The sequence below is a fragment of the Paramisgurnus dabryanus genome, chromosome 9 (genome assembly GCF_030506205.2).
Source record: "Paramisgurnus dabryanus chromosome 9, PD_genome_1.1, whole genome shotgun sequence".
Lineage (NCBI taxonomy): Eukaryota > Metazoa > Chordata > Actinopteri > Cypriniformes > Cobitidae > Paramisgurnus > Paramisgurnus dabryanus.
This window is the reverse complement of record NC_133345.1, coordinates 10,596,578-10,615,889: the sequence shown is the minus strand read 5'-3', so window position 1 is coordinate 10,615,889 and position 19,312 is coordinate 10,596,578. Positions and strand designations below refer to the sequence as shown.

The 19,312-nt window shown below is 37.7% G+C and overlaps 1 protein-coding gene across 2 annotated transcripts in view; it reads left to right on the top strand.

Moving 5' to 3' along the window:
* Positions 1 to 19,312, top strand: part of cd276 (CD276 molecule) — a 108,709-nt gene that overhangs the window by 31,813 nt on the left and 57,584 nt on the right. The window lies entirely within an intron of this gene.

Here is a 19,312-nt window from a genome sequence, read left to right as displayed (position 1 = left end):
AATTTTTGGTGTCGCCAGAGTACATATGTGAAATTTTAGCTCATAATATCATATAGATAATTTATTATAACATGTTAAAAGTTTCACTTTTTTAGGTGTGCGCAAAAATTTGCAGTTTTTGGGTGTCCTTAAACATGCAAATGAGCTGATCTCTGCATTAAATGGCCTACCCAGTCTCACAAAGTTTCGTGATATAGTCACGTATTTTTTTGATTCTTTTTTCGTGCTATTATCACGAAATTTCGTGTTTTTTCGTGATCGTATAACGAATTCCTGTTTTCGTGTGATTATCACGTATTGGTTACTCAACTGCTTTTTCCTATTTTTAAACCATTGTCGCTTCGGTTTAGGGTTAGATTTGGTGCTTGCATTAGAAAGTCACTTTATATATTGGTTTATACTATTTTTTCTGATTTATTTTTTTATATGTCGCCTGGCGTTGGGGTTAGAGTTGGGTTTGGGTAGGGATGTCATTTTATGTAAATCTAACCCTAAACCGAAGCGACAATGGTAAGAAAATAGGACAAAACAGTTGAGTAACCAATACGTGATAATCACACGAAAACAGGAATTCGTTATACGATCACGAAAAAACACGAAATTTCGTGATAATAGCACGAAAAAAGAATCAAAAAAATACGTGACTATATAACGAAATTTCGTGAGACTGGGCTGTAAATGGCAGTGGTGTAGTTGGATAGTGCAGATTAAGGTGTGGTATTATCCCCTTCTGACATCACCAGGGGAGCCAAATTTCAGTGACCCATTTTTTTACATGCTTGTGGAGAATGGTTTACCCAAACTAAGTTACTGGGTTGATCTTATTCACATTTTCTAGGTTGATAAAAGCACTGGGGACCAAATTATAGCACATAAACATGGAAAAAGTCAAATTTTAATGGCTTGTCCCCTTTAAAAAGGTCCTAATATGTACCATTTAGGTAAAGATTTATTTACCAATATGAACCTTTGAGGTACTAATATGCACTCTTTGGTGCCAACATGTACCACTGAGGTAACAAGATGAACTATTTAATTGCACAGGTGTACTTTTAGAAAGGGTACAGCCCCAGTGACAGCTAGGGACCATTTTTTCTGACAATGTGGTCTTGTCCTTTTAAAGCTTGACAGCTTGTCTCTTTTCATGTTTGTTATATAGAAAAGCATTGTTTTGTTAAACAATGTCTTTTGTGTTGTGGTGGAATAAGAAAAAATCATCAAGGTTTCACGCTTGCTAATATGAGGATGATGTAAGTTTCATCTTTAGGTAAACTATTCCTTTAAAATCCTTTAATAATTCAAAAAGAGCCTGAAGTCAATTAAAATCTTTGCATTGATGGCTTTAAGGACTTCTCCGTCGTCCTCATTGCTGCTCACCGCCGAGCCTAAATGGGGAGAAAATAATAAATTGTCCAATTATGGTCCAATATGCATCGCATCAGTTTTTTCCCGTGGTTAAATGAGAACAAGGCATGATTATTTCACAGATTATTTCTTTGAAATTGGAATAGGCCTTCATTAAGCTTTTTTTGCTTAGTTGAAGTAATAAACTCAGTTGGAAGGATCTTGGACCACAATGGTGTCTGACTGTAAGCATACTGTAAGTGTTATTAAATCCACAGTGAATCAAAATGATAGATAGTGACCATCACTATATTATCTATGTCATTTACAATTCACATATTCAAAAAATGCACAAGCAAAAACAAAAAATGTTAATTGGGGCTTAGTTTTCTCTTCGCACATGCAATCTTCCCAGATCTAAGATAAGATTTCTCATTTAAAGTGAAGTACCTGCCCTGATGTCGTACATAACCCTGATCAACTATCTCAGCTGCCGGTAACAATAACAGTAAATGTGGATCAGCTACTGTAGCCTTACAACTAACAAGCATAAACAAGCGTCAGATTCTGTGTGAGAGCTGAGGGATCATGCAAACCTTGTTTGATATGAAAATGCATTTGCATTTGTTTACAACAGCTGCTGTATGCTTAACAACTTTGGTAATTAATTTTGACCTAGCTAAGCTAGATGCAGTCTGCACTGTTGTTTTTATAGTAAAAATACTGTGTTCCAAGAATTTGCTTTGAACCAAAGTGCTCCACATGTGATCAGATTCAGTTTAGATAATCAACTAAAGAGACGCATATCTTGAGAAGTAGAAACTATTTAGTGTAAAATCAAAACGCTTTAAATTTTACAACAAAGGACAATTAAGAAAATTTGCATTCTCTATGCATTTGTACAAGATGTTACAACATTCAACAGTGTTTGTAGTTCATATCATCCACACTAATGAGCTGTAACACTGAGCACAGTAAAGAAAATCAATAACAACAAGACCTCTTCATGTGTATAATATGTTGTCTTCCACAGCCGATAAGGCTACAATATGTTCAACTTCTCAATAAGAGTTGAACCAATTAAACTTTATTTGCTCGAAAAGTGAAGCTTTCTGCAATTTATGGAAAAAAACAAGTTAGTGAACAGGAGAGAGGTTCAGTGTAGTGATGTTTATAAGGGATAAGAACATCCTTCTAAGTGAGACATTTAAGACGTCTATCACTGAAAAAGGCAAATCTATTTAGCATTCAAAAGAGACTTTCTCCGGAAGAGCATGCTCGGGTCGAGAGTCTACAGCAGACTATTAAAATGTCACACTTCTCCGCGAAATTCCTAGTGAAAAATTACAAAGTAATACAGACATATCCAAAAATGAATGAGGAAGAAAAAAAAGATGGCTGTCAAAAAGTCTGTCAAGGTTCACGGTGAGAAAATGAACAGGAGGATGGACAGGTTCCTAACAGGCTCTGAACAGACAAACTTAATTTCAATCTCAATTAGCCACAACATAATTCATCAATTACTGCTTAAACTTCTCATTATGCACTGAGGTATTATGGAGATATTTTATTTATTGCAGAAAGTAACTTATCTTTTGTATTCTGAGCTTACAGTTTGTGTAAAAGGTTTATATTTTTGTATTTTATGTGTGTTTGCTGTATATTTAAAGAGCAATCTGACTTTTTCCATGTTTAAGTGCTATAATTGGGTCCCCAATGATCCTATCAACCTAGAAAATTTGAATAAGATCAACCCAGTAACTTAGTTTTGGTAAACCACCCTCTGCAAGCATATGAAAAAATAGCTAATTTAAATTTAGCTCCCCTGGTGATTTCAGAAGGGGATAATACCGCCCCATAATCTGCACTATCCAACCACGGCACTGTCATTTAGTGCAGAGATCAGCTCATTTGCATTTTAAAGGACACACCCAAAAACGGCACATTTTTGCTCACACCTACAAAGTGGCAAGTTAAACATGCTATAATAAATGATCTATATGATATTCTAATTAAAAACTTTCACATATACGGACTACCGGCACATCCGGGAACTTGACTGTAAATTTCGTCACTGCCCCTTTTTGGGGGACAACTCAGACTTCCCATTGACTTCCTTACAAAATAGTGGAACAAAGCAATGTTTGTACACAGCCGGCAGGCGTAAATAACTTATCACTCAGATTAAACATGTCGAGTATTTATCTGTCCACCCTGCCTGCCATAGAGCGCAAAAGATACACTAACACATTTAATTTGGTCAATATAAAAACATTCATTCTCCCAGCATCAAATTTGTGTAACAACGCCATCCAGTGATTGCTGGAAATGTCGCTAAGCCAGTTAGTTGATTGGCTGGATGGAAAAGTGCACTCAGACTCAGTACTCTAAATATAAAGACATAATATGAAGAGTTTGGTTCCAAAACGCAATAAATCCATTTTGACAAATTTCGGTAAAAACGTGTTTTCTATACCAAGAAAGTGACAAGATGAAAACCACTATTTTCTGTTACAAACTTTCACATAGCATCTTTAGGTTATAAAAACATAAGAAATTCAAATCCATAACTTGATTTTCAAAGATTTATTATAAAAACTAATTATTTTTCCACAAAATGCAATAAATCCATGACAGTTTTTTATTTCAAAATGCTATAAATCTATTAAATCAATGTATAAATGTGCATTCATCTTTACCATTTTATATTTATTTAGTTGACTAGTGGTATACAATGATTAAAAAATAAACATTAATGGCATTAACCAAAACACTTACTTTGTTATATTAAGAACACATTGCTGCGGTTATATTTGACGTCGTCTCTTTACATTTTCACAGCGATCAGCTGTAAAATGTTTTGGTCCCGCTCGATTTTCGTTGACTTTGAGTAAAATAATGTAAAGTTTTTCATAAGATCCTCTGGGGTCAATGTTTTAGCATGAGAAGCTTGATGCTGTCTGAAGAACAAGCAGCCGAGTGCCTCTCGCGGAAATTATTAGATGTTGATGGCTTACGTTTCTTTCCCGTCACAGAAAACCATCACAGGTTTAGCAATGCTATTAAAGTATTATTTTGTTTTGTTTGTTGATCACGAAGTACAAAGTAGATGAGGAAAATTAGGATTCCGTGTACTCAGCGCGCCGCCATGTTTGTTTACATTGCGTGAATGGTCCGCTGTAATATCAGGAATGGATTTATTGCGTTCTGTAAAAAAGGAGTGGCGTTTGTCGCATTTTGGGAACAAAGGGAGAAAAGATGACAGAATATCACGGCGGGTATTGGATTTTGCGTAAAATTAATTATTTACTTTTAACTACTGACCTGGGGCCGTATTCACAAAGCATTTTATCTTACCACTAAGAGTACTCCTAAATCGCACTAAAAGATTTTAGCTAGGAGTTTTCTCTTAAAAGTTATTCACAACGCCTTTCAGACCTACTTTTAGTAAGGAAAAATGATAACTCCTAAACTAAGAGTGAGTCTTCGTTGCTACGGATGACGTCAGTTCTCATGCACGAGCTGCCTCGCAATGACCACGGTGATTGGTTGTTAGATGACAGCTGTCATGCGTAACATAACACAGACGCACCAAATCATGGAATTACAACATTGAAATATGTCTGTGTCCTACACAAAATAATAATAGTAGTGCCATCAAAATGCATATATTAAAGAAAAGTCGTGAATGAAATTAAATTAAATCAAGGTAGCCTAATACAAATGAAAACCGCCAATTGCCTAATAATAAAAAACGACATTACATTAACACTTGCTTGATTAATTAACATCCTATTAGCCTAAATAGACTACTTAAAGCAAGTAAATGTTGCCCATATTGAAGAATCCTAATGTAATAAATAAATGACGGTGGATTATGAACTCGCCAAAACGGAAAAGAAAGCCCAACTGGATGCAGGATCAGTTACTGCTGCTGTTCCAGTTGGTGCTGGAAAAAAGAAACGTAATAAAAGGGAAATTCGGCACTGAGATATCAAGCAAAACTAAGCGTGAGACATGCGAGACAATGATGCGCGGGTCAATGTACAAAACAACCGACACCCGACCAACGTTTTCAACTAACCCGCCCGCAAGTCGGACCGCAAAAAATCCGCGGGTGACCTCAGGCATCCACTCATTTCGGATCAACCCGCGCATTACTGATGGGAGAGGATTTGTTGCAGATCAATGCAGCATTCCCGCTTGTGTCGCGGACCCCGGACGACTGCGAGAGGCGGTGGTATCGCAGTAGGGTTGAGATTTCAGCCTTTAAACAGACTAGCATGGCAGCCTATAATATTAAATATTTAATTTTATTATTGTTTCATGTAATTCTAAAAAACTTTCTGCTTGCCATGAATGTAATGAATTATGAAACAAATATAGTTATAAACAATATGCTTACATAAGTGTGCTTTTAAGTGTTATGTGCAATGCTTTTGAGTTGGTGAAACTGTCCATGTTAAGGAGGATCAGCACCTAAGACATTTTAAGATCCTTTGTGAATAACTCTTAGTGAGTTAGGAGTCCTCTCGACTTCTTTTAAGCTGTCCCAGACTTAGGTGCTACTTTTAGGGCTAAAATGCTTTGTGAATTACTCTTAGTGAAAAAAATTAGGAGTCCTAAATTTAGGAGTGACACGCCCATTATTTTTAGGAGTTGCTCCTAAATTCGCCAGTTAGGAGCTACTTTTAGCCTTAAAATTCTTTGTGAATACGGCCCCAGATATAATACTGATTTTGGCAGTAACTCATTTTTTTCAAAAATGGCGTTTATTGCGTTTTGGAACCAAACTCTTCATATATAAATACGAAGTAACTTTCAAATACGAAGTAAAATCATTTACTGTCTCTTCCCTGTTGACTCGATGAGGTACGAGTAAATGTCCGGGTAAGACACCTCTGGCCAATGGGAAGCGTTGTTACAAAAATTTGGCGCTGGGAGAGTGAAAGGGACATGTTTTTATAATGACCAAATGAAATGTGTTAATGTAACTTTTGCGCTCTTTGGCAGGCAGGGTGGACAGATAATTACTCAACATGTTTAATTTCTAGTGATTTCTTAAGTTATTTACGCCTGCCGGGTGTGTACGAACTTTGCTTTATTCCGCTATTTTGTATGGAAGTCAATTGGAGGTCTAGTTTGTTTTCTCCCAAAAGTGGGCGTGAACCTGTTCAGAGACATTCTATGACGTTGCTCCGGTTGTGCATATGTACTCTGGGGACACCAAAGTTTAATTTGACATATTAAAAAAGTCTTGTGAAATGTCCCCTTTAGGGCTGCAGCTATCGGTTATTTTTGTAATTGATTAATCTAGCACTTAATCGATCGGTTAATCGACAGATAATTTTTTGTGTGTGTTTTTTTATACAACATCACGTCCTGTGAAATTATTGTTTGCGTGGCTACATAAAAGTTTAAGCATATGTGATGCATTGCTGCGATTGGTCTGACTGCCCCGTGAGAGAGATGAGGGTGCATGTGTGTGTGTGTGTGTGTGTGTGTGTGTGTGTGTGTGTGTGTGTGAAGGGGTTGTTTTTTAGGCTATACCAGGGGTTCTCAAAGTCCGGACTCCGGTCCGGATGCGGACCCGACGGGAACTTGATCCAGACCCGCGTCCACTTCATATTACAAGTGCATTAATTTTATTAAATGTGTGCATTTGCTAATTTACAAATGCATATTAAACTTGTAAACCATTCGTTTAGTTTTTTTCTTTTTAGATTTAAGAGTATTCCTGGTCCGAAAATAAAACAAGTTATTTAAAATTTTCCTGTGTGACGCTGTAGACATCACACCCAGATATTATGCACAGCTACTTCATGTACTACGGCTTTTGATCAGTAAGTCCTTATCGATCTGAAATCACTGTTGGTTTGAGTCGTTTATAACATGCATTTGAAAAAGCAACACTCGTCAAACATAATCTTTATACATATTCTTTATTATCATGAAAATACCTGAAAAGGTTTGAAGAACAGCAATATAAATATATCCAGACATTTCCTGGAGCTGCGTGTGTCTGGTTCTTCGTCTGCAGTGCATATTGAGTTTCTGCACGAGAGCGCCCCCTGGCTTTTGGATGTAGCGGCATTTCACCGTAATTCATAGCAAGCATCATCAGCCAATTTATAGGTGCACTCCTAATTTTGGTCAGTGTCTCCGCCAACCTACCACACTTTTTTTTGCCATGGTTTATGCATCTGATGGAAAACAAACTTTGCCATGTCTCTAATTTGGTTGCTCTGTATTTTGCACCTGGTTACTTTTGGCATATTTATTGTGTTTATGTTTAAAAAATGTTTTTACTTTAAATGCAAAATACACTTGTTATGTTTTTCCCAAACTATTTGTGTTGATTTGTTATATAACAAGTGATTTACATAAAGTTATTACAATGCTTGACAATTTTTGTAATAACCAGTTTTTCCGGACCTATGAAAATGATGAGAATTCAGATTTGGACCTTTGAATGTAAACTTTGAGGACCCCTGGGCTATACTCTCTTGCAATTGAACGTGAATACGTTTACTACTTAAAAAACTTCAACGCTAAACATCAATCTAGTCAAACCGCGTCACGACATACAGTATGGGATAAAAATCAATAGGTTTAGGCTACGTTACCTTGTTTCAGCGATGCTTGGTGAAACAGCAGTGGATGTTTTCGGTTCAGATACTGAATGTAATGTAATGATAAGAATGTAACGATCCCAAACTTTAGACATTCTCTGCTATTATAGACTTTACTCTCCGCCATCGCGCCAACTAAATTCAAAATGTATCACGCGCTATGATGTGCTTCCTGAACATTGAACAACGGTCCGTGTAAATCAGATCCCTGCGTGTATAGTGCGCTTCATAGGAATTTAACGAGGGTAGGGATGCACCGATACTGGTATCCGGTATCGGCCTCGATACCACATTTTCTAAAGTACTCGTACTCGTTAAAAGTCCCCCGATACCTGGAATCGATACCACGGTTTGAGAAATGTCTTTGTTTGAGCGGCGTGTAAGGGGTTAATGCCTCATGTTGTCCAAAGAGGCACAGTTTACAACAAACTGGAAAACTAGTCCTTTGTTTTTTTTTGTTAAATTATATGACTAAAGCGGTTACCTGTCAATTTAAATCATGTTTTTTTATTAAGTACTCGGTATCAGCAAGTACTGAAATGCAAGTACTCGTATTCCAAAAAAGTGGTATCGGTGCATCCCGAGTTCGAGGCAGAATTTTTGCCTCAAGGAATTTTTGTTATATAGTTAATTGAGTAACCCGATGAATCGTTTCAGCCCTAGTCCCCTTTAAGCATCCATGCCACGACTGGATTATGTTACTCAAGTTACATTTACCATGACTATTGATAAGGAAACTCTGGATATATCATATAAATTGTTCTGTGTAGGATGTTTAAAAAACACCATGCATGTATTCTTCATGGAGAAAGCCATCCCACCAGGCATTGCAAAGTCAGCTAAAAATAAATCCAATCTTGTGGACAATTTGGTTAAAATTTTGACATACGCTTAACAAAATATAGTGGTTTGTTAAAAGGAGACACTTTTTATTTAATAATTTATTCAAGGGTATCACATTAGTATCTTAGCAACATGATGAATGAACAAATTAAAATGTACACCTATGAAAATGAATTTTAGTGACTTCCTAAAAAGATTGCAAGGCAACTTGCAACAAGATTTTGGATCAGAGCCATTATGCTGATTTAGGTCACATTGATGATCTGTGTAAACATCTTACAACCCACTTTTGCATCCTGTACACCATTAACCACACTGTAATTTTCTAATGACAGAGAATCCAAAATTTCATGCTTTGCATACCCACCAGTTAACAGATTTGATATATAACAAGGGAAGCTTGCTGGTTAGGATATAGGAAAAATATAGTGGAAAATCTTATTGAAGAGGTGCTATAGGACCAGCTTTCAATTGATGCTCATGGTTTTAAAATAAAAATCGTAGGTTATTCTTGTTGTTTAGGTGAATAAGTATCCTCAGATGATCCGAGCTCAGTTATGTAAGAATGTTTTCAATCAATCTGCAACTATCGACCTTGAAATGCTGTAATAAGCGGAGGACTGGAAAATGAGTTGAAACCCAGAGAGGGAGAGAGCGAAAACAACAACACTTAAAGATTGAAAGACCAAATGATTGGTAGACCTCTGACACTTTCTCAGAAAAGGTATAGCACACTTATATGAGCTAATGTGCTGAAGGCAATAGTCATGGTCTTCCAGACCTGACCCTTATGGAAGATCATATTTCTTATGCTGTTTCATGACGGCTGTTTAAAGACAGAACTTAGAGCTTTCCTTTCTCAGGGCTACGCTTCTTCTTCCAGACAGATGATATCTCTGTCAGTACAATGGGTTTTCTAGAAAAGCACTTTTAAAGTCCTTCAGCGTGTCAGGAGCTCAGGAAAAGGGAAGCACGTGTGTGTGTGTGTGTGTGTGTGTGTGTGTGTGTGTGTGTCTGTATGTGGTGGTGCTGTTTGTTTTTAATAGGCACTACATTCGGGAAAACCATCGCTGTCCATCTCTCTGCACCTGCACAGCATTCTGTTAAAATGTAGAGAGTCAAAGACAAAACAGAGAAAAAACAAACACGAGTTAGGGAGGGTGTACCCGAGAAACCGGGATGCTTAGAAATGTAGCCATGGTGATTTTGCTGTGAATAATGTAGCCATGGTGATGTTGCTGCGGTGACTGTCTTATATTGATGAACTGGTGTTGATGACACCACAGCAATAATAGTAAGCTGTCGTATAGTAATGTTAAACATGCTCGGAGTGTCAACTTTTTCGTGTTTATTGTTTCCTAATCTGCTTAATGCCTTCATGTAACTGTAAATTTGCATTTATTTGCGTGTTTTTAATTTCTCTTTGGTGTTGTCTGTTTTTCCAATCTGCTATTTTACCGTAACTCTTTAGGGCTCAACACTCAGTCGGGCCAGTGGTTCAGGTTTTTACTTGTCATGCCAAAATTTTGTCAGTGTCACATATTCAAAAATAATATTTCAAAAGTCAAATATAATCGTATACAACAGACATGTTCCAACAAAAAAAGGCTCCCAACTTTTCTGCTTTACCTGTAAACTGACAGCACATTTTGCAAAATATTGCATTGTTTCTTTTGTTGTGTTTTACCCAAGTAATTGTCTGCTTCTAAGATGTTAAATAATATACATTGATTTTAGAAACACACAAAATTTACTGCTGTACAACATCATAAAGCAATTTACAGTTGATGCGTGAAACTAATGAAATATGTTTTATTAATGCATTTGCTAAATATGAAAATGAAGAATATATGTGTATATATATATATATATATATATATATATATATATATATATATATATATATATATATATATATATATATATAATTATTTAATTGGTAGTTATCCATTTTTTATGTCAATACTGAGGATTATTGTGCCGAAGCCAAAATCTAGGTATTGCACCAGTCGTAAACTCCACAGGGTCACAGTGTTGAAACGTTTGAAGGCAAGACCTAGAAATGTCTTCCTTGAATGTTAAGCTAGGATAGTAGTATTTTAGCCCTAAATAATTACACCCTTTACCTGTAATAACCCTTCAATATTTCACTAACACACAGCCAACATTAGTGAGAAATGTAACTGCTTCTCTCTCTCTCTCTCTCTCTCTCTCTCTCTCTCTCTCTCTCTCTCTCTCTCTCTCTCTTTCTCTCTCTCTCTCTCTCTCACACACACTTGTCTCGGCAAATGTCGCCTCCTAAATTGCTACCTGACACAGCTCGGCTGAGTTTGCAGTTGCCTAAAGAGTCAAGTAAGCAGAGGAAAAAGAAAATGAGAAAGATGTTGAGAGAGAGAGAGAAACAGAGAGAGAGAGAGAGAGACAGACAGAGAGAGAAATGGAGAGGCGGACAAAGGCGAAGACAGAATGATAGTAGCAAGAATGAAACCCTTTATTAGTCCTTGTCTCTTTCTCTTCCTCACCGGTCTAATTTGAATGTAATTAGCACATGCATTGCTAGGAGAAACGGCAATCTAAATAAGAGTGTTGTTCAATCCTGCTTCATGATAGAGCCCTGTATTTATTACTGTCTGAGACACAAACAGCACTTTTCACAGCAAACACTATAGTCTGATTGCTCTGGTCACAGGACCACACCGCTATATGTGACCCAAACACTAAGCCGTTGGATGGAAAATGTGTTTAATTTTAGAGTTTTGTTCAATTGGTTTGGTGGCAAAGTGTTTTTTGGGGAAATAACTGTATGTTTACTAGGGATGCACCTATCCGATATCTGGATCGGGTATCGGGGTGATCCAAGCCCTTTTTGCTGAATTGGATATCAGACTAACAGGACCGATCCAAGTTGTTACTAACAAGCGATTAAGGGCGCACTCACATTATCCAAACCAAACCAAACCAAACCAAGCCCCAGCGCGATTGTCACCCCTCCCTACTCCCCCAGATGCATGCACTCACAGTCTCACACTGTACTTCTTATCGATCCGAGTCCGGGCGCGCTTTCGTCATTAAGATGCGATTGTTTTGAAAAAAAGCAGGAAGTAAAGCTCTCTCTTAACACTGGAACCCACCGTAATGATAAGTCTGTGTTTTTCATTCGGAGTCGTTTGGTGCGCGATTACAGACAGCCCTCTCACATGTCATCATATTGCTTAGTTCATCTGTCACGTGCGCAGCTCAGACATTCACGTAACCCCGCTGCGCGAATCAAAAGGTTTTTAGGGAGGCAGATGAAGGTGAGTGGTCGCGCAGCTGACGTCTTCACCTTTTGAATCGCGCTCAGGCGCGATTGCGCTCACACCACAGCCTTCCGCGCCTGAGCCCAAGTGAACCGCGCTCCGGCCCACCTCTGCCCGGGCGCGGAACAGAGCGATCACACTAGTCAAACAAACCAGGCTTTGGGGGTCAAACGCGCCCGAGCGCGGTTTGGTTTGGACAGTGTGAGTGCGCCCTAAAAGGACAAAGTATTATAAAAGCAAACACCATAAAAGTTTTTATGCACTATATTTAAAGTCTTCTTAATACACTCTGTAACTTCATGTGAAGGAACAAATGGACTTTTAAGATATTTAAGTTCACAGAAACTCTAACTTACTCGCACTGGTGAAGCTGACAGATGAAACGCGTCATTCATAAACGCACACACATGATAACTGTAGGCTATATTAAAAATGTGCTTTTATAAATTCTCAGTAAGCCTTTGGATGGATGCAATTCACTATGTGCTAAACACAGGGCGAATCTATTCTCTTTGTTATGAACTATCCATTGCGATCAAGAGCAGATTCCCACGGAGTATGCTTCAAGAGCATCAATTCTGCGCACAGGAAGGCATAATCGTAGCGTACAGGATGATTTAGGTTCATCAATTCTGCACCCGGGATGTGCACAAAAGTTCAGGTCAAGCGCATAATTCCCAAAATAACCATCTGCACACTAAAGCTTTTTTATTGTGACAGTTTTGCGCAATTAAGGAAAATATATTTAGCATATTTATTTGATCAAACGTGCCTATTATATGTTCTACTAAACACTGCCATGTGATTAATAATTCATGTTCTTGTAACTTGTAAATCATTTTAAATTATTGTTTTTTAAATGTAAAATTATACTAGATGTATCAGAAAGCACTCTACACATTTAACAATTTTATTATTAATTCAACAATGATATCGGATCAGTATCGGTATCGGGACTGAAAAAGTCAGATCGGTGCACCCTTAACATTTACACCAGACGCGGAAGCTTCAGCAAAAATGCACTTTTTGCGCATAGTTGGACGCTTGAACATTTTGAGTTTTCTCGCTTCATTCACGCGTGAAAGACGCGCATGAAATTCTAGTCATTTTTGTAAAATGAAGTACATTTGTGTCATGGGAGGGGCTTATATAGCTCAAATTGAGTAAACTTACCAGATTTGTTAACGGTTAACGTGGTGCGAAAATCTGCCAAAGTTCAGACTTTTCAACTTGTGCGGATCAATGGACAATGCTCAATTTGCACGTTCCTCACCATCCGCATTGACTTAACATGTAAATCACTCTCACGTGACGTCTCTTTAGTGTCTGGTGTGAACGCACCATAAGGTTAGACTGTCATCAAACGTTTGGCTTTGGTACAATGCAGTCTTTGTTATTTTAAATTTATATAAACAGCTTCAGACCACTGATGAAATTACATTAGCGCTATCATTCGATTCAGTGATTCATAACAAAAATAACATATTTTTCCAGTTCCTTCTTTTAAAGAAAAAAAAGCAAAATGACATCCAAATGTTTGAATGGCTTCATCTTAGGAGCTAATTCAATGCCTTTTCACTTCATCCTGTAATTGTGAGTGGTCAGGGTCAGAGAATGTATCATAGTCCCATAACAAACGGCTGTGCCAAAGCATATTCTACCTCTCATTAATTTTTCAGTTTAGCTTCTAATGGGACACGTGTCATTGGTAAAGGTGAGCTTTAGGTATTAGTTCCAAAATCAATCTATTATTGTAACTAATCAATTGTTCATAGAGTATATGGGTCATTCAAGGACACACCAGTTGTGGTCAGTAATGATGTTTTATAAGTCCATATAAGTTTTTACATATCCACCGCAAGTCTCTTCTTTCTGAAACCATACATTCTGCGTCATCTTGCTTGTAATAAGATTGTGTCCTGGCATAAAGATGTTTTTTCTATATATTTAGTTTCTCCGTTGCTATTTTGTATTATTATGAGAGCAGCAATTGAATCTGAAAGGCTGGTTGTGTGTACGCGTGTTCATTCTCCGTTAAATCCTGTTTAGAATTTGGTTTTGTGCAGCCTGTCATCTGCCTTTGCTCAGCGATATAAAATCGTGTTAGTTTCAGCATTTTTAGGGAACACTAAACAGTGAATAGCCTCCTAAAAACGCAGGTCCATACTCTATACTAAACATCCTATTCACTTATTTACATCCTGCTCCTCAATAGAAATTACTGATGCACAAAGGAAGTGTACAGCCTTTGTAAACTGCTTTTGTTCCGGATTTTGAAGCGTTTTAAATCGTTGTTAGGTTTGTAACACAAAGTAATGTGTGTAAAGTAGCCCCAGTGTGTGTGTGTGTGTGTGTGTGTGTGTGTGTGTATGTTGGGACTGTAGTGGTTTTATCCCAGAGCAGGAATCTTATAGGTTGCTGGTTTGATCTAGTTTTTATAAAAAAGTAAAATGACAATTTAAGAAACCCCAAAACAGAAAAGCGCCTCAGAGAAACAAACCTGTACCAAACAACTGATAGTTTTGCTCATTGTAGCTAAAATCGGCATGTTTGATAATCCACTTTGTCATGTTGTGTCATGAGTATAAAATACAGAAACGAGGGACACTTTGAAGTTGACCCGAATGTATTTGAAATCTTAAGATTATACTGTAGGCTCTTGGTTTAATCCATTAAATTGTGTGGGTGTGTTTTTAATCCCACTCTGGGCTATAACACTGGTCAGGCTGGAAGTCACTATTAAGCTGCCTGATGTCCTAGACATAAGTAAGGATGATTTCTGACCCTCGAGTCATGTAAAACATTTCCTATACCCTGTCTGACACCTCATGCTTGTTTCACTTTTAATATTTATTTAACAAATATGTCATATCTCAAAGGGAGGTTAAATAAAAAAGTTGTAAGGTCTGTCACGTGTGTGCTGTTGTCTATACAGTAGGCTAAAGCAGGAATTGTGTTATGAAATATGCATTGAGACTAATATCCAGCATTATTTTGTTGTGATGTTGTGAAAGTAGCAGGACGTACCAGTGCAATTATGCATTTTGTCTGCGCCGGCATGTTTAATAGTTTTTTATTATTTTTGTCCATTCACAGGAGGCACTAGGTGCAGCAAACCATTAGGTAATCAATTCTTCAAAAAGTGTGCAATAAACTTTAATTCGGTATTCATACAACATAACTTTCCACTCGCACATCATTTTTCAAAGAAAGCAGGCGTTTTAAAAGCTTTTTGTCCAGTTTCAATATGTATAAAAATTGTTTAGATTATAATTTTCATTTTGGCCTTCTGTGAAAGCTTGCTTAATGCAGGCACTCTGCTGCACAAATACACATTCATAATGAGCATCTTTGTCTTGTTTTCTAGTAAAAATATCTAAATATCCTTAAAACAAGATCAATTTACCTGTGATGGAAAATTTACATAATTGTTTTGCAAAGAAACTTGAATAACAGATGAGTTGTTGTCTTTTAGCATAAACAAGTGAAAAATAAAACAACTTGAAATGAGACAAGATGTTATATAAGAATTGATTTTCTCTGAAAACAAATCTTATGCAATTTTGCTTCTCAGGTAAATCTATCTTCATGTCAGGTAAATGTTATCATTTACTTATACTATGTCATATTTAAATCCTTCACTTTTTCCGTGCAACAACTGCTCCTCTTTTTCATACAATAAAAGTGAATGGGTCAGGGTACACTCGTGGTCACCATTCACTTTTAGGGTTTGTGCACACCAAAGGTTTTAAACGCAAATACCAGCTGTTTTTTCAGCTGAGTGCCAGCTTTCTTAAGCTGAGTCCTGTGGTTGCTGTGATACTTCTGCTTTGTTTAACAGGCGTTGTACGATGTGGCGGTTGGTTGTTGTGATATTTGTTGCCCCTCCTCCACTGTGATTGGACGGCCGTGTGAGAACTGACATTGACGAGCTGAGCTTTTCACCTAAAGTTGAATATTTTTCAACTCTCGTCACTGAGCGCAGGGATATCCGCCGAGCACTGTCTTTCAGTGCAGAAAAAAATGCTAACTGCAGGCTTTTTTTGAAAAACGCAGAGCTTACATTGGAAACAATTGAAAACATATGCCGGCCACGGGCGTAAAAGCTTTGGTGTGCACGCCCCCTTATGGTACGATTAATAATATTGTAGATGTGTTTTTTTAAAGATGAAATCCCTTTAACGCTTTCCCCACCAACGTTTTTTAAGTTGCCAGCCAGCGTCAGCATTTTTTTTTTTACAATATTTTCTTCTATACATACATAAATATACAAATATATCAAATGAAACTATACATCGCGTTTATTAAAAAAAATATTTCACAAAATCCAAGCCCAAGAACAGACACTTAATCTGGAAAAGCGAGTTTTTCAACTAAACAATAGCACAGAACCGCAGGCTGAATAGGTGTCCGTACATGTTAACGTAACATTAACATTTATTCAGCTAACACAATAGCATACAGAACATTCCTGGGAGGCTGAATAGGCTTAATTAACACGACAAGCCAAATCAAGTTTACCATGCTCCCGAAGTCATTCTGCATCACTGAATCCATTGAATTACATAAATACAGGAGCAGCATAGAGCGGACTCTCGTGGCTGTAGACGGTAATGAAAAAAATAATAATTTTGACATAAGTTGCACCTGACTATAAAGGGCTCGTTATAGTTGTGCGTAGGTCCTACGGCCTAGCCGCGACGGCGTAGGTTCCACGTCGGTTCCGCGTCGGTTCCGCGTCGGTTTTCATTTCTACTTTTGCATAGAAGAAGAAGCTTAGCAAGTTAACCCACAAACAAAGAAGAAACAGCAACTTGTTGTGTATAATTTGAGAACACCAGCAATGATGGAAGTAAATAAACAACGACTTTTGATGCAGTTTGAGTTAAATATACTCAACTTGGCTACTCAATCTTTGTTTTCACCGTCACAAACGGAAATACCTATGACACAGTTTTTTTACCTGACGGGAGTGGTTCTGGTGGACCAATCACAGCGCTTGCGGTCCGCGTAGATCTGACGCGCTGTTAACATTTTTTCGAGGTGCAAGTCATTCTACGCAGAGCTACGCACAGGCTACGGATAGCCTACGCCGAACCTACGCACGACTATAAATCGGGCTTAAGTTGCAGGTGTTTTATAAGCAAAAGGTAAGAACACCACGTTGTGGATAAAAACACGTCATTGGCAAGAAAGCGTTTTTTTCTTAATTGACGAGATAAGTGAGGGATAATTGACGAGATAACTCATCAATGGCGGAAAAGAGTTAAAATAAGTATGAAGTGTGCACTTTGTATAAATGAGTCCAGAATTTGTGAATATCTAGTTTAACAAACATGAAAATAGCATACATAGCATAAAGATGCTGCTTGTATGCAGTCTTTGTGTAACAAAAGCAGATTTTTCAACCATAAATCTTCTCTTATCCCATAACATACGTGCCATCTGTCTCGGTATGTTTTTGAGATTTCTCTGCCTTTAGATTGGCAGCGGTGCGGTGCTCATCCTGCGATGATTTGATGATCCGTCTCTGTTTACTTGTGAGCTTCTATCATCAAGCCTGTGTAGGGAGGAAATGCATTGCATCATTCTTTTACAGCAAGGCAGGCAGTGCTATCCCAGATCTGCTCAGCTGTCGAGGGTGTTTTGTAAAGCCATTAAAGATTCACATCTGCTCCCTTCATGCGCCCATCCTAGAGACTATCTGATGGTGTAGTAAACAGAGAAAGAGAGCGAGAGTAACGGAGAAAATCTACTCTGGCTGTAAATAGTGTTGGAATTTCCATTCGTTACTGCTTAAAAATCTTTTTTTTTAAGTTGCATTGATTCTCACTGAGAAAAATAATAAAAAGGCAACCATGGAAAGCAGGTGTGGAAATAGCATCGAATGGGAGGTTCTGCTGTGGATCTGATGGCTTTGTGCATATAGTGTTGTCAACTAAGCATGAGCACTTAGCAACGACCTCTTGTCTAAGGTTTAGTGTCTCTAGGGATGGACTCAGTACAAATACACAAAGTCCTTATTATGGGTGAGTTAGCATTCAGTCAACCATTAGTCTCCAGGGTGACTAAAGATGAATTCTTCCGATCACTGAGAAAAACACTGCACTAAAAAACACATTTTTACCCCGTTCTTATTTTATGTGGTTCGAGTGTCATCCGGTTGACGAGGAACCCAAAGCATCCTCACCGCCTGAATCTTTCTTTTTGCAGAAACGGCAACATTTTTGCTGTGGATTGTAAATAAGTAAATGAGCAAATAAATAAATAAAGCTAATGCAAATTTGCAAGGCACTGTTCCCAAGATCACTTGTTTGTCTTCATCTGAGCTAGTTAAAGATGGAGGTCTGGAGGGGAAGGTGGTGATGGCCATTAAGTTTAATTGATGGTTCGGGAAGGAGAGGGAGAAAGAGGATGCTGTCACAGGATGAATTGAAATCAAGGCCTTCAGCTCCGGCATGGTAAAAAAGGCTCATTTGCATTTCGGCTATGCGCGCAAATGACCAAACATAAGTGTGAGAGTCCTTGAAAAAAAATGAAGTGTTTCTCTTAAGATGATTTGCGTTAACACACACACTTTTCACAAGCTGATTAACATATTTCCAGCTTCAAGGTTTTTCCTCTAAAATACCTCTGATGTCTTATTTATGGGCAGTCTGCTCTGGACGATCAGTGGCCTGTCATTCAGCCGAGCTCTGTTGTAATGCAGAGCAGATCACCTGACCCATCACTGCACCTGAACTCCAACCAGCACACCTGGAGATCACATGTCCAATCAAAAACATCCCATGCGGAGTTGCCGGCCATGCGGAGTTGCAGAGGGAAGAGATAGAAATAGAGAGCCGAGTCATTTTAAGGAAGTTGCACCACTAGGCGGCCATGTTTGCAATGCTCCGGGCAGTTAAATCAGTCGGCAAATCCTTTTACACCTTTATTAGATAATTTTTACCAAGAGTATTACACTTGTCAAAAAAATACTACAAAGCTACATCTGTTTGAAGATGATACACTGAACAATTATTTCATTCAATTTACCAATTTTTTTAAGGTAAGTGGTTGCAATCAATTTATTTTAGCTACATAAAAAAAAAATATATATATATATATATATATATATAAACTTTTGTTTAAATGTATTGATTGCAACCACTTACCTTAAAAGAAATGTAAATTGAATTAAAAAAAAATTTTTCA